The following is a 14,052-nucleotide window of genomic DNA, read 5'->3' as shown; positions in this document are numbered from 1 at the left end:
GCGTCAGTATAGAGACAAAGTAGAGTCGCAATTCAACGCCTCAGACACGAGGTATGTGGCATGTTCTACAGTCAATCACGGATTACAAAAAGGAAACCAGCCCCGTGGCAGACCAGGATGTCTTGCTCCCAGACAGACTAAACAACTTCTTTGCTCGCTTTGAGGACAATACAGTGCCACTGACACGGCCCGCTACCAAAACCTGCGGACTCTCCTTCACTGCAGCCGTTGTAAGTTAAACATTTAAATGTGTTAACCCTCGCAGGGCTGCAGGCCCAGACGGCATCCCCAGCCGCGTCCTCAGAGCATGCGCAGACCAGCGGGCTGGTGTGTTTACGGACATATTCAATCAAACCTTATCCCAGTCTGCTGTTCCCAGATGCTTCAAGAGGGCCATCATTGTTCCTGTTCCCATGAAAGCTAAGGTAACTGAGCTAAACGCACTCACTTCCGTCATCATGAAGTGCTTTGAGCCTGGTCAAGGACCATATCACCTCCACCCTGCCTGACACCCTAGACTCACTCCAATTTGCTTACCGCCCTAATAGGTCCACAGACGACGCAACCACACTGCAAACTGTCCGAACCCATCTGGACAAGAGGAATACCTATGTGAGAATGCTGTTCATCGACTACAGCTCAGCATTTAACACCATAGTACCCTCCAAGCTCGTCATCAAGCTCGAGACCCTGGGTCTCGACCCCGCCCTGTGCAACTGGGTACTGGACTTCCTGACGGGTCGCCCCCAGGTGGTGAGGGTAGGTAACAACATCTCCACCCCGCTGATCCTCAACACTGGGGCCCTACAAGGGTGCGTTCGGAGCCCTCTCCTGTACTCCCTGTTCATCCACGATTGCGTGGCCACGCACGCCTCCAACTCAATCATCAAGTTTGCAGATGACACAACAGTGGTAGGTTTGATTACCAACATCGACGAGACGGCCTACAGGGAGGAGGTGAGGGCCATCGGAGTGTGGTGTCAGGAAAATAACCTCACACTCAACGTCAACAAAACAAAGGAGATGATCGTGGACTTCAGGAAACAGCAGAGGGAGCACCCCCCTATCCACATCGACAGGACAGTAGTGGAGAGGGTAGTACGTTTTTAAGTTCCTCGGCGTACACATCACGGACAAACTGAATTGGTCCACCCACACAGACAGCGAGGCTGAAGAAATGTGGCTCGTCACCAAAAACACTCACAAACTTTTACAGATGCAGCATCCTGTCGGGCTGTATCACCGCCTGGTACGGCAACTGCTCCGCCCACAACCGTAAGGCTCTCCAGAGGGTAGTGAGGTCTGCACAACGCATCACCGGGGGCAAACTACCTGCTCTCCAGGACACCTACACCACCCGATGTCACAGGAAGGCCATAAAGATCATCAAGGACAACAACCACCCGAGCCCCTGCCTGTTCACACCGCTATCATCCAGAAGTGAGGTCAGTACAGGTGCATCAAAGCAGGGACCGAGAGACTGAAAAACAGCTTCTATCTCAAGGCCATCAGACTGTTAAACAGCCACCACTAACATTGAGTGGCTGCTTCCAACATACTGACTCAACTCCAGCCACTTTAATATTGAAAAATTGATGTAAAAAATGTATCACTAGCCACTCTAAACAATGCTACTTAATATAATGTTTACATACCCTACATTACTCATCTCATATGTATATAATGTACTCTATACCATCTACTGCATCTTGCCATCTTTTTGTAATACATGTATCACTAGCCACTCTAAACAATGCTACTTAATATAATGTTTACATTACTCATCTCATATGTATATACTGTACTCGATACTGGAGGTCGACCGATTATGATTTTTCAACGCCGATACCGATACCGATTATTGGAGGACCAAAAAAGCCAATACCGATTAATCAGACAATTTATTTTTTTTGTATTTTTTTTTCGTAATAATGACAATTACAACAATACTGAATTAACACTTATTTTAACTTAATATAATACATCAATAAAATCAATTTAGCCTCAAATAAATAATGAAACATGTTAAAAGTGGTGTAAATAATGCAAAAACAAAGTGTTAAAGAAGAAAGTAATATGTGCCAATATGCAATATGTGCCATGTAAAAAACCTAACGTTTAAGTTCCTTGCTCAGAACATGAGAACATATGAAAGTTGGTGGTTCTTTTTAACATGAGACTTCAATATTCCAAGGTAAGAGGTTTTAGGTTGTAGTTAATATAGTAGTTATAGGACTATTTCTCTCTATACCATTTGTATTTCATATATCTTTGACTATTGGATGTTCTTATAGGCACTATAGTATTTCCAGTGTAACAGTATAGCTTCTGTCCCCCTCCTCGCCCCTACCTGGGCTCGAACCAGGAACACATCGACAACAGCCACACTCAAAGCATCGTTACCCATCGCTCCACAAAAGCCGCGGCCCTTGCGGCGCAAGGGGATAACTACTCCAAATCTAAAAGCGAGTGACGTTTTAAACGGTATTATCGCACCCAGCTAACTAGCTAGCCATTTCACATTGTTTACACCAGCCATTAGGCTGATAGGCTTGAAGTCATAAACAGCGCTCTGCTTGCGAAGAGCTGCTGGCAAAACGCACGAAAGTGCTGTTTGAATGAATGATTACAGGCCTGCTGCTGCTCAGACAGACTGCTCTATCAAATCAGACTTAATTATAACATAATAACACACGGAAATACGAGCCTTTGGTCATTAATATAGTCGAATCCGGAAACGATCATTTCAAAAACAAAACGTTTATTATTTCAGTATTTTATCTAACGGGTGGCATCCCTAAGTCGAAATATTCTTGTTCCATAGCACAACCTTCAATGTTATGTCATAATTACGTAAAAATCTGGCAAATTAGTTCGCAATGAGCCAGGCAGCCCAAACTGTTGCATATACCCTGACTCTGCGTGCAATGAACACAAGAGAAATGACACAATTTCACCTGGTTAATATTGCCTGCTAAACTGGATTACTAGTTATAACTAGTGATTATGATTGATTGTTTTTTATAAGATAAGTTTAATGCTAGCTAGCAATTTACCTTGGCTTCTACTGCATTCACGTAACAGGCAGGCTGCTCGTGAAGTGCAATGGTTAGAGCGTTGGACTAGTTAACTGTACTGTTGCAAGATTGGATCCCCTGAGCTGACAAGGTGAAAATCTGTCGTTCTGCCCCTGAACAAGGCAGTTAACCCACCGTTCCTAGGCCGTCATTAAGAATGTGTTGTTAACTGACTTGCCTAGTTAAATAAAGATTTTTTTTAAAGAAATTGGAAATCGGCGACCAAAAATACCAATTTCCGATTGTTATGAAAACTTGAAATCGGCCCTAATTAATCTGCCATTCCGATTAATCGGTCGACCTCTACTTGATACCATATACGGCATCTTGCCTATGCCGTTCTGTACCATCACTCATTCATATATCTTTATGTACATATTCTTCATCCCTTTACACTTGTGTGTATGAGGTAGTTGTTGTGAAATTGTTAGGTTAGATTACTCGTTGGCTATTACTGCATTGTCGGAAATAGAAGCACAAGCATTTCACTACACTTGCATTAACATCTGCTAACCATGTGTATGTGACAAATAAAATTAGATTTGATTTAATTTAGATTTTAATCTGATTAAGATGAAGTATTTACATGACTATTGCCATACTCAGCCTACTGCCATAATTAGTTTATTAGAAAATTATTAGTGTGCATGTAAACATACTCAGTGTATGGCTATGGTTAGTTGCGGTTGTCAGTTTGCCTTTCACAGATTTCTAAATACAATCATTTAAAAAATGTACTGCTTGGAAAGCAAATGCCGCCATTACTAAATGTGTAAAGTGATAGTAATTTTAACATTAATATTATTTTACACACCAAAAAACATGTGATTTAAATATTTTGTTAATCAGTCGTCGTCCTCAAATTAAGGGTATGATGACACAATCTTTGCGAGAGGAAGGGTATCTGATATAATTGCTCCTCAACTCAGTCACTTCATTCAGGATACATGGAGTTAGTCTTGAGTTATCCTACCCGAACCAGGTTAGTTCCGAAGGTTTCGTGGCCATAGAAATGTACCTGGCTGAAAGGTGAGCAACTTTTGTGGTACCGGTTATACCGAGTGTTACTCAAGAGTTGACATAAGTTACCGTGCTAACTCCTCAAACCTGATTCATAGTATAGGGATCTGATCTCAACCCAATTGAACACTTTATGGAAGATTCTGGAGTGGCGCCTGAGACAGCGTTTTCCACCACCATCAGCAAAGCACCAAATGTGGTAATTCATCTTGAAAGAATGGTGTTGCATCCCTTCAATAGAGTTCCAGACACATCTATACCAAGGTGCATTGAAGATGTTCTGGTGGCTCGTGGTGGCCCAACACCCCATTAAGAAACGTTATATTGGTGTATCCTTTATTTTGGCAGTTACCTGTATATCATAACTGTCTCCATACTAGGATTGAATGGCAGGAACCTGGTTACCGAGATTTACCGGGATTTACCGCCCAAAACCACTCCCTTTTCCTGGGAAAATAACTCAGAGAAACAGGTCAATTATAATAAATTATTATAACACCTGTGCTCCTCAGGCCTCTACTTAGAAAACTCTCCTTTCTTATACAAAAAGACTATGCGAAGAGGGATGCAAGCTCTTTTTTTGCTGAATGTTAAAAACAGCAGCCCAATAGAACTCCTAGGTAATTTGAAAGAGTGAACGCGCGATGGTTGTAGGCTATATCATTTATTTATTCAGACCAATAACCATTCAATCTGGAATATGAATGAGAGGCTTCCATTAAAGAACAGTCTCTGTGTTCTGTGAGACAAGTAAAGCCATAACACTTAAGTTTTTTCCAGCAGCAGACTATGATCGATAATGTCAAACCTGCACTGAAGTCTAACAAGACAGCCCCCACAACCATTTTGTCATCAATTTCTCTCAGCCTATCATCAGTCATTTGTGTAAGTGCCGTGCTTGTTGAGTGTCCTTCCCTATATGCGTGCTGAAAGTATGTTGTGAATTTGTTTACTATGAAATAGCATTGTATCTGGTCAAACACTATTTTTCCATAAGTTACTAAGGGGTGGTAACAGGCAAGGGTGTGCAAAGCTGTCATCAAGGCAAAGGGTGGCTACTTTGAAGAATCTAAAATCAAATATATATTTGGATTTGTTTAACACTTTTTTGGTTACTACATGATTCCATATGTATTATTTTATAGTTTTTCATGTCTTCACTATTATTCTACAATGTAGAAATCTGTAAAAAAATAAAGAAAAACCCTTCAATGAGTATGTGTGTCCAAACTTTTGACTGGTACTGTATATATATATATATATATATATATATATATTTGTTTGTCTGTAGGTCATATATGTTATGGAGCTATTGTACTTGGAATAAGTCCAAACTTATAACTGTAATGTTGAGAACCACTATCATGTTGCAAAAAACTGTCATCAACAACCAGACTTGGCAGGAGAAAGGTTCCAGAGCATGTAGATAGGTTGACCTACAATCACCACAGTACGATAACAACTACACTGGAACTCTCCACAAACACTTATTTTGTTGTCACACTTGAGAAGGTCGAAAACATATACAAAAATAAGAAAAATACGTTGGCAGTTAAGTACAGTAACTCCACCCCACCCTGATCGTTCTCACACATGAACAAAAGGTGATGAAAACTCATCCCCCCTGGCCATATCTTTCATACACAAAGAACACAGAAAAACAAGGACAGAAACATGCACATTTCTAAAATACCAAACTAGCACTAACAACAACACATACAGATAACAGAAACAAGCACTTTTCGAAATTACCAAACTAACACTAACACCAACCCATATTAGATAACAGAAACTTGCACATTTGCAGCATACCTTATCTATGGCTGTTTTGATAGAAGTGGCAGAGCTGGCGGGACGTGTGTTGAGGTTAACACCTGTCGGTGTGTCGTTGGTCACATTGAGGGGCAGAACAAAGCGCCGGGGGAACGCTCTGTACATGGTGTTGTAAGCCTGAGGAACAAATACAGTGCACGTGAACATCAAAACATCACAATGTCACAGTATAAATGTGTGGTAACATTGGGTGTGTTTTGAGTTTCTGTGTTTAGGTTTCTGTGTGTTGTGTGTGTTTGCATGTGTTCGTGCATGCATGCGTTGGTGTGTGTACCCGCTTCGGAAAAAAAGGTGCTATCTAGAACCTAAAAGGGTTATTCGGCTGTCCCCATAGGAGAACCGTTGTGAGCACGGTGCCCCATGGGGGCTGTGGTGTTATGGTATGGGCAGGCATAAGCTACGGATAACAAACACAATTGCATTTTATCGATGGAAATGTGATTGCACAGAGATACCGTGACGAGATACCGAGGCTCATTGTCGTGCCATTCATCCGCCCCCATCACCTCATGTTTCAGCATGATAATACACTGCCTCAAGTCGCAAGGATCAGTACACAATTCATGGAAGCTGAAAATGTCCCAGCTCTTCCATTGCCTGGATATTCACCAGACATGTCACCCATTGAGCAAGTCTGGAATGCTTTGTATTGACATGTATGACAGCGTGTTCCAGTTCCAAACAATATCCAGCAACTTCGCACAGCCATTGAAGAGGAGTGGGACAACATTCCACAGGTCACAATCAACAGCCTGATCAACTCCATGCAAAAGAGATGTATTGCGCTGCATGAGGCAAATGGTGGTCACACCAGATACTGACTGGTTTTCTAATCGGCACCCCTACCCTTTTTTAAGGTGTCTGTGACCAATGGATGCATATCTGTATTCCCAGTCATGTGAAATCCATAGCTTAGGGCCTAATGAATTCATTTCAAATGACTGATGTCCTTTTCTAAACTGTAACTCAGTAAAATCTTTAAAAATGTTGCATGTTGAGTTTTATATTTTTCTTCAGTGTACAATAGTTCTTCAACACTTCTTTATAAATGTGTTATTCTATTTGTGTATTGTGTGATAGGATTTGATAGGATTTGTGCAATTTAGTATTATTTGTGTTTTTGTTAGCAATGGGGTAATAGTGTAATAATTTGTTTCAATGTTTTATTTGTATTTATAAAGTACAATTTGTTTCTATTTGTCTTTGTTACTCATTTTTTATTTTTTTGAGTCTTTTTGCATATATTTGTATAGTTATATAGTTTTTAAATGTTATGATTATTTATTTGCATTGTTCCAAATGTCTGAATAAAAATTACAGGTTTTTTTGAGGAGGGGATGGGGAGGGGGTGCTGAAGGGGGGTTTGCCCAGGGAGCCATATAAGCTAGAACCACCACTGAATACAAGCATATCCATAACATGATGCAGCCACCACTATGCTTGAAAATATGGAGAGTTGTCACGTTCTGACCTTAGTTCTTTTGTTATGTCTTTGTTTTAGTATGGTCAGGGCGTGAGTTGGGTGGGTTGTCTATGTTCCTTTTCTATGTGGTGTTTTTATATTTGGCCTGATATGGTTCTCAATCAGAGGCAGGTGACGTGACGTTAGTTGTCTCTGATTGAGAATCATACTTAGGTAGCCTTTTCCCACCTGTGTTTCGTGGGTGATTATTTTCCGTTTCAGTGTTTGCACCATTCGGGATTGTTTCGGTTTTCATTTAGTTTTTCTTGTTCTTTTTGTAATCTGTATTCATTTGACTTAAATTGCATTATGGATACATACCACGCTGCATTTTGGTCCTCCGATCCTTCCTACTACTCCTCTTCAGAAGAGGAGGAAGAAAGCCTTGACAAGAGTGGTACTCAGTAATGTGTTTTATTGGATTCCCCCGAACATAACACCTTGTATTAATGACAAAAAGTTTATCGTTTTGCAGTATTACTTTAGCACCTTTAGCAAAAAGGATCGGTTGTTTTGGAGAGTCTCAGTCTTAAATCATTTTCCACACACAGTCTGTGCCTGTATTTAGTTTTCATGCTAGTGAGGGCCAAGAATCCAGTCTCGCATAGGTACGTGGTTGCAAAGGGCATCAGTGTCTTAACAGCTCTGAGCGCAGACCTATCCAGAAATCTGGCAGTGGCATCTGATTTAAATTCAATTTTCACAGAACCGCTTGTTGCAATTTCGATGAGGCTCTCTTGTTCAGATATCGGTAAGTGGACTGGAGGCAGGGCATGAAAGGGATAACAAGTTGTTTGTGTCAACCGTTTTGGGAAAGTACCGGCGCAATTATGCACCCAGCTCATTCAGGTGCTTCGCTATATCACATTTGACATTGTCCGTAAGATTGAGTTCATTTGCACACCAAAATCATACAATGATGGAAAGACCTGTGTGTTGTCCTTGTTAATGCAGACAGAAAAGAGCTCCAACTTCTTAATCAGGCTCAATTTTGTCCCACACATTGAAAATAGTTGTGGAGAGTAATGTAATCCTAGATTCAGATCATTCAGGTGAGAAAAAACATCACCCAGCTAGACCAGTCGTGTGAGAAACTCGTCATCATGCAACCGGTCAGACAATGAAAATTATGGTCAGAAAACTTTAAGCTTGTCTCTCAATTTTTAAAAAATGTGTCAATACTTTGCCCCTTGATAACCAGCGCACTTCTGTATGTTGTAAAAGCGTTACATGGTCACTACCAGTATCATTGCATAATGCAGAAAATACACAAGTTCAGGGGCCTTGCTTTACCAAAGGTAACCATTTTCACTGTAGTGTCCAAAATGTCTTTCAAGCTGTCAGGCATTCCCTTGGCAGCAAGAGCCTCTCGAAAGATGCTGTAGTGTACCGAAGTGGCTTCGGGAGTAACTGCTTGCACGTGCGTTACCCCTCCACTATGTCTCCCTGTCATGGCTTTTGTACCATCAGTACAGATACCAACATATCTTGACCACCAAAGTCCATTTGATGTCACAAAGCTGTCCAGTACTTTAAAAATATCCTGTCAGGTTGTCCTGGTTTCCAGTGGTTTGCAGAAGAGGTCTTCCTTAATTGACCCCCCATAAACATAATGGACATATACCAGGAGCTGTTGACTCATCCAGCTGTAAAGCATATAATTCACTGGCTTGTATGCGAAGCAGTAATTGATTCAAAACATCTCCTGCCATGTCACTAATGCGTCGTGAAACAGTGTTGTTTCATGAAAGCATTGTGTGTATAGTTTTTTTTTGGCGTTCTCCCCCAGCATTGTCCCAGCCATATTCGCAGCAGCAGGAAAAATTAAGTCCTCCACAACAGTATGGTGCTTGCCTGTCCTAGCCACTCGGTAGCTCACCATATAAGACACTTATTAATGGTATCTGTTGCTTTTACACGTGTCTTACTACTCAAAAATAGTCTTTATTCTCGCTCAAAAAACTCCTGTGGCTTATTTTTCAAATGGTCATGTTTAGTTTCTAAATGTCTGCGCAAGCGTAATGGTTCATGTGATTGGATGTTAATTATTTGACTAGGCTAACTGTATTTGGGTCACGTCCTGACCTTAGAGAGCCTTTTTATTCTCTATTTTTGTTAGGTCAGGGTGTGACTAGGGTGGGTACTCTAGTTTATTGTATTTCTATGTTGGCCTGGTATGGTTCCCAATCAGAGTCTCTGATTGGGGATTATATTTAGGCAGCCTTTTTTCCTACCTGTTGTTTGTGGGATCTTGTTTTTGTGTAGTGCCTGTGAGCACTCCAGACGTCACGTTTTGTTTGCTATTTATTGTTTTTTGGTGAGTTTAATTTAAATAAAGATGTGGAACTCTATGTACGCTGCGCCTTGGTCCGCTCATTTAGACAATTGTGACAATTTGACATTGTGTTGTTATTTCGCTGGGCATCCAGGGAACGTCTTATATGGTCAGCTACACTAGACTGTTTAATATTATTTTTGCCAGTGAAATGAGGCTACTCAGGCGAGAGAAAAAACTTCACCCAAATCTTTCCCTGTTGGAAATTGTGTAAAATGTGAATCACATTTTTATTTGGCTTACCCCCGATGGCATTGAGGGTACCCCATTACCCCAGTTTGGGAATACCTGCTTTACAGGATTCCTTACTTTCACTCTGTCAATTAGGTTAGTATTGTGGAGTAACTACAATGTTGTTGATCTATCCTCAGTTTTCTCCTATCACATCCATTACACTCTGTTTTAAAGTCACCATTGACCTTGTGGTATCCCTGAGCTGTTTCCTTTCTCTCCCGAAACTGAGTTAGGAAGGACACCTGTATATTTGTAGTGATGGGTGTATTTATACTTGATACCCCATCTAAAGTGCAATTAATAACTTCACCACGTTCAAAGGGATATTCAATGTATGCTTTTTTTAAGTTACATGTTTTACATGTTTACCGATCTACCAATAGGTGCCCTTCCAATATGTCATGACTTCCGCCGAAGTCGGTTCCTCTCCTTGTTCGGGCGGCGTTCGGTGGTCGACGTCACCGGTCTTCTAGCCATCGCCGATCCACCTTTCATTTTCCATTTGTTTTGTCTTGTTTTCCCACACACCTGGTTCACATTTCCCTCATTACTTCCTGTGTATTTTACCCTCTGTTCCCCCCATGTCTGTGTGTGAAATTGTTTGTTGTAAGTGCTTGTGCACATTGTGACTGGTGTGCGACGGGTTTTGTACCCATATTTTGTTATTCTGGATGCCGTTGGTTTTGTATATTAAACTGCTCCGGTTATTACCCAGTTCTGCCGTCCTGCATCTGACTTCCCTGCCACCAGATACACAGCCCTTACACAATAGGTGCCCTTCTTGCACAGAGTCCATTCATCTTATTTTGTGACTTTACTCCAACTTTTTATGCTTGCCATAACAAAGGGGTTGAATACTTGTTGACTGAAGACATTTCACCTTTACATTTTTTATTAATTTCTAAAAATATATATATATATAAAATTAAATCCACTTTGACATTATGGGGTATTGTAACAAAGCATCTCAATTTAATACATTTTAAATTCAGGCTGTAAAATGTGGAAAAATTGAAGGGATGTGAATACTTTCTTAAGGCACTGTATTTCCATGCTGACCTGATCGAGAGCCTCCCCTGACTTGCGTAGGTTCTGGATGAGGTAGTTGTTGATTGCCTCTCCATTATCAGAGCAACACATGTCCAGCATCAGGAAGCCGTCCTCCTCATAAGCGTTGATCTGGTGGAACACTGACAGAGCCTTGGTGTGGAACTTTACTGAGCTGGTCTAGATGAGACAGAAGAGAGAGGGACAAACATTACTGAGCTGGTCTGGTGGAGACAGCGGAGAGAAAGCAAGACAAATTACTTCACTGAGTTAGATAATTTACTGGTCATTTAGCAATTTAGTAAGTAGCTTAGTTACTATTACTCACTAGTGAACATGACTGCTATATGTGCTACTTTTATGATAGATTAGACATGTTATGATACAGTATCAAAGATTAGCGCTTTTGTACTTCCCATACAGTGAAGCAACTATATTTTCATATGAAAAATACCAAAGCCCATGGCCAAAAAATTAAAGAAATGCAGAGTCTTGGAATTATCTTGTTTGAACGACTTTGTATCTTGTTTGAACGACTTAGTGTCTCATTCAAATGACTTAGTATCTCATTTGAACTACTTAGTAAAAATACAAAAATGTCATTCAAAGTTGTTCAAATGTCATTCAAGTCGTTCAAACGAGTCAATCAAACTAGATACTAAGTTGTTTGAATAACTTATTTCCTTGTTTGAGCGACTTACAGTGCTGTGAAAAAGTATTTGCCCTCTTTCTGATTTTCTCTATTTTTGCATGTGTTTGATACTGAATGTTATCAGATCTTCAACCAAAACCATATATTAGATAATGGGAACCTCAGTTTACAAATAACAACAAAAAGAATGGATGCTTTTTTTATGCAACACCCAATTGCCCTGTGTGAATAAGTAATTGCACCTTAACTGTTTGTGCCACCTTTAGTTGGAATGTTGGAATGTAGTTGTAGATTTTTACTTTATTTTATTTAACCTGGCTAGTCAGTTAAGAACAATTTCTCATTTACAATGACGACCTGGGGAACAGTGTGTTAACTGCCTTGTTCAGGGACAGAACGACAGACTTTTACCTTGTCAGCTCAGGGACTCAATCTAGCAGCCTTTTGGTTACTAGTCCAATGCTCTAACCACGAGGCTACCTGCCACCCCTACAAGAGATCAGTCTCTCACAACGCTGTGGAGAAATTCTGTCCCACTCTTGCATGCGGAACTCTTTTAACTCAGTGCCATGTGTGTGTTTTCAAGCATGAACTGCTCATTTCAAGTCCTGCCACATCCAATTGGTATTAGGTCTGGACTAATAACTGGGCCATTCCAAAATGTCAAATTTGTTGCTTTTTAACTGTTTTCATGTCGACTTGATTGTGTCTTCATTGCTGCATCATCCAGCTGTGCTTCAGCTTACATTTACATTTACATTTAAGTCATTTAGCAGACGCTCTTATCCAGAGCGACTTACAAATTGGTGCTTTCACCTTATGACATCCAGTGGAACAGCCACTTTACAATAGTGCATCTAAATCTTTTAAGGGGGGAGAAAGGATTACTTTATCCTATCCTAGGTATTCCTTAAAGAGGTGGGGTTTCAAGTGTCTCTGGAAGGTGGTGATTGACTCCGCTGTCCTGGCGTCGTGAGGGAGTTTGTTCCACCATTGGGGGGCCAGAGCAGCGAACAGTTTTGACTGGGCTGAGCGGGAACTGTACTTCCTCAGTGGTAGGGAGGCGAGCAGGCCAGAGGTGGATGAACGCAGTGCCCTTGTTTGGGTGTAGGGCCTGATCAGAGCCTGGAGGTACTGAGGTGCCGTTCCCCTCACAGCTCCGTAGGCAAGCACCATGGTCTTGTAGCGGATGCGAGCTTCAACTGGAAGCCAGTGGAGAGAGCAGAGGAGCGGGGTGACGTGAGAGAACTTGGGAAGGTTGAACACCAGACGGGCTGCGGCGTTCTGGATGAGTTGTAGGGGTTTAATGGCACAGGCAGGGAGCCCAGCCAACAGCGAGATGCAGTAATCCAGACGGGAGATGACAAGTGCCTGGATTAGGACCTGCGCCGCTTCCTGTGTGAGGCAGGGTCGTACTCTGTGGATGTTGTAGAGCATGAACCTACAGGAACGGGCCACCGCCTTGATGTTAGTTGAGAACGACAGGGTGTTGTCCAGGATCACGCCAAGGTTCTTAGCGCTCTGGGAGGAGGACACGATGGAGTTGTCAACCGTGATGGCGAGATCATGGAATGGGCAGTCCTTCCCGGGAGGAAGAGCAGCTCCGTCTTGCCGAGGTTCAGCTTGAGGTGGTGATCCGTCATCCACACTGATATGTCTGCCAGACATGCAGAGATGCGATTCGCCACCTGGTCATCAGAGGGGGAAAGGAGAAGATTAATTGTGTGTCGTCTGCATAGCAATGATAGGAGAGACCATGTGAGGTTATGACAGAGCCAAGTGACTTGGTGTATAGCGAGAATAGGAGAGGGCCTAGAACAGAGCCCTGGGGGACACCAGTGGTGAGAGCGCGTGGTGAGGAGACAGATTCTCGCCACGCCACCTGGTAGGAGCGACCTGTCAGGTAGGACGCAATCCAAGCATGGGCCGCGCCGGAGATGCCCAACTCGGAGAGGGTGGAGAGGAGGATCTGATGGTTCACAGTATCGAAGGCAGCCGATAGGTCTAGAAGGATGAGAGCAGAGGAGAGAGAGTTAGCTTTAGCAGTGCGGAGTGCCTCCGTGATACAGAGAAGAGCAGTCTCAGTTGAATGACTAGTCTTGAAACCTGACTGATTTGCATCAAGAAGGTCATTCTGAGAGAGATAGCGGGAGAGCTGGCCAAGGACGGCACGTTCAAGAGTTTTGGAGAGAAAAGAAAGAAGGGATACTGGTCTGTAGTTGTTGACATCGGAGGGATCGAGTGTAGGTTTTTTCAGAAGGGGAGCAACTCTCGCTCTCTTGAAGACGGGAGGGACGTAGCCAGCGGTCAGGGATGAGTTGATGAGCGAGGTGATGTAAGGAGAAGGTCACCGGAAATGGTCTGGAGAAGAGAGAGGGGATAGGGTCAAGCG

General features: G+C 42.2%; 1 pseudogene; it reads right to left on the bottom strand.

Annotated features, from left to right (window-relative positions):
- LOC115135407 (carotenoid-cleaving dioxygenase, mitochondrial-like) overlaps positions 1 to 14,052 on the bottom strand; it is a 90,082-nt pseudogene that overhangs the window by 26,976 nt on the left and 49,054 nt on the right.

The sequence above is a fragment of the Oncorhynchus nerka genome, linkage group LG10 (assembly GCF_034236695.1).
Source record: "Oncorhynchus nerka isolate Pitt River linkage group LG10, Oner_Uvic_2.0, whole genome shotgun sequence".
Taxonomy (NCBI): Eukaryota; Metazoa; Chordata; class Actinopteri; order Salmoniformes; family Salmonidae; genus Oncorhynchus; species Oncorhynchus nerka.
The sequence above is the reverse complement of the archived record's forward strand: the minus strand, read 5'-3'. Positions and strand labels throughout refer to the sequence as shown.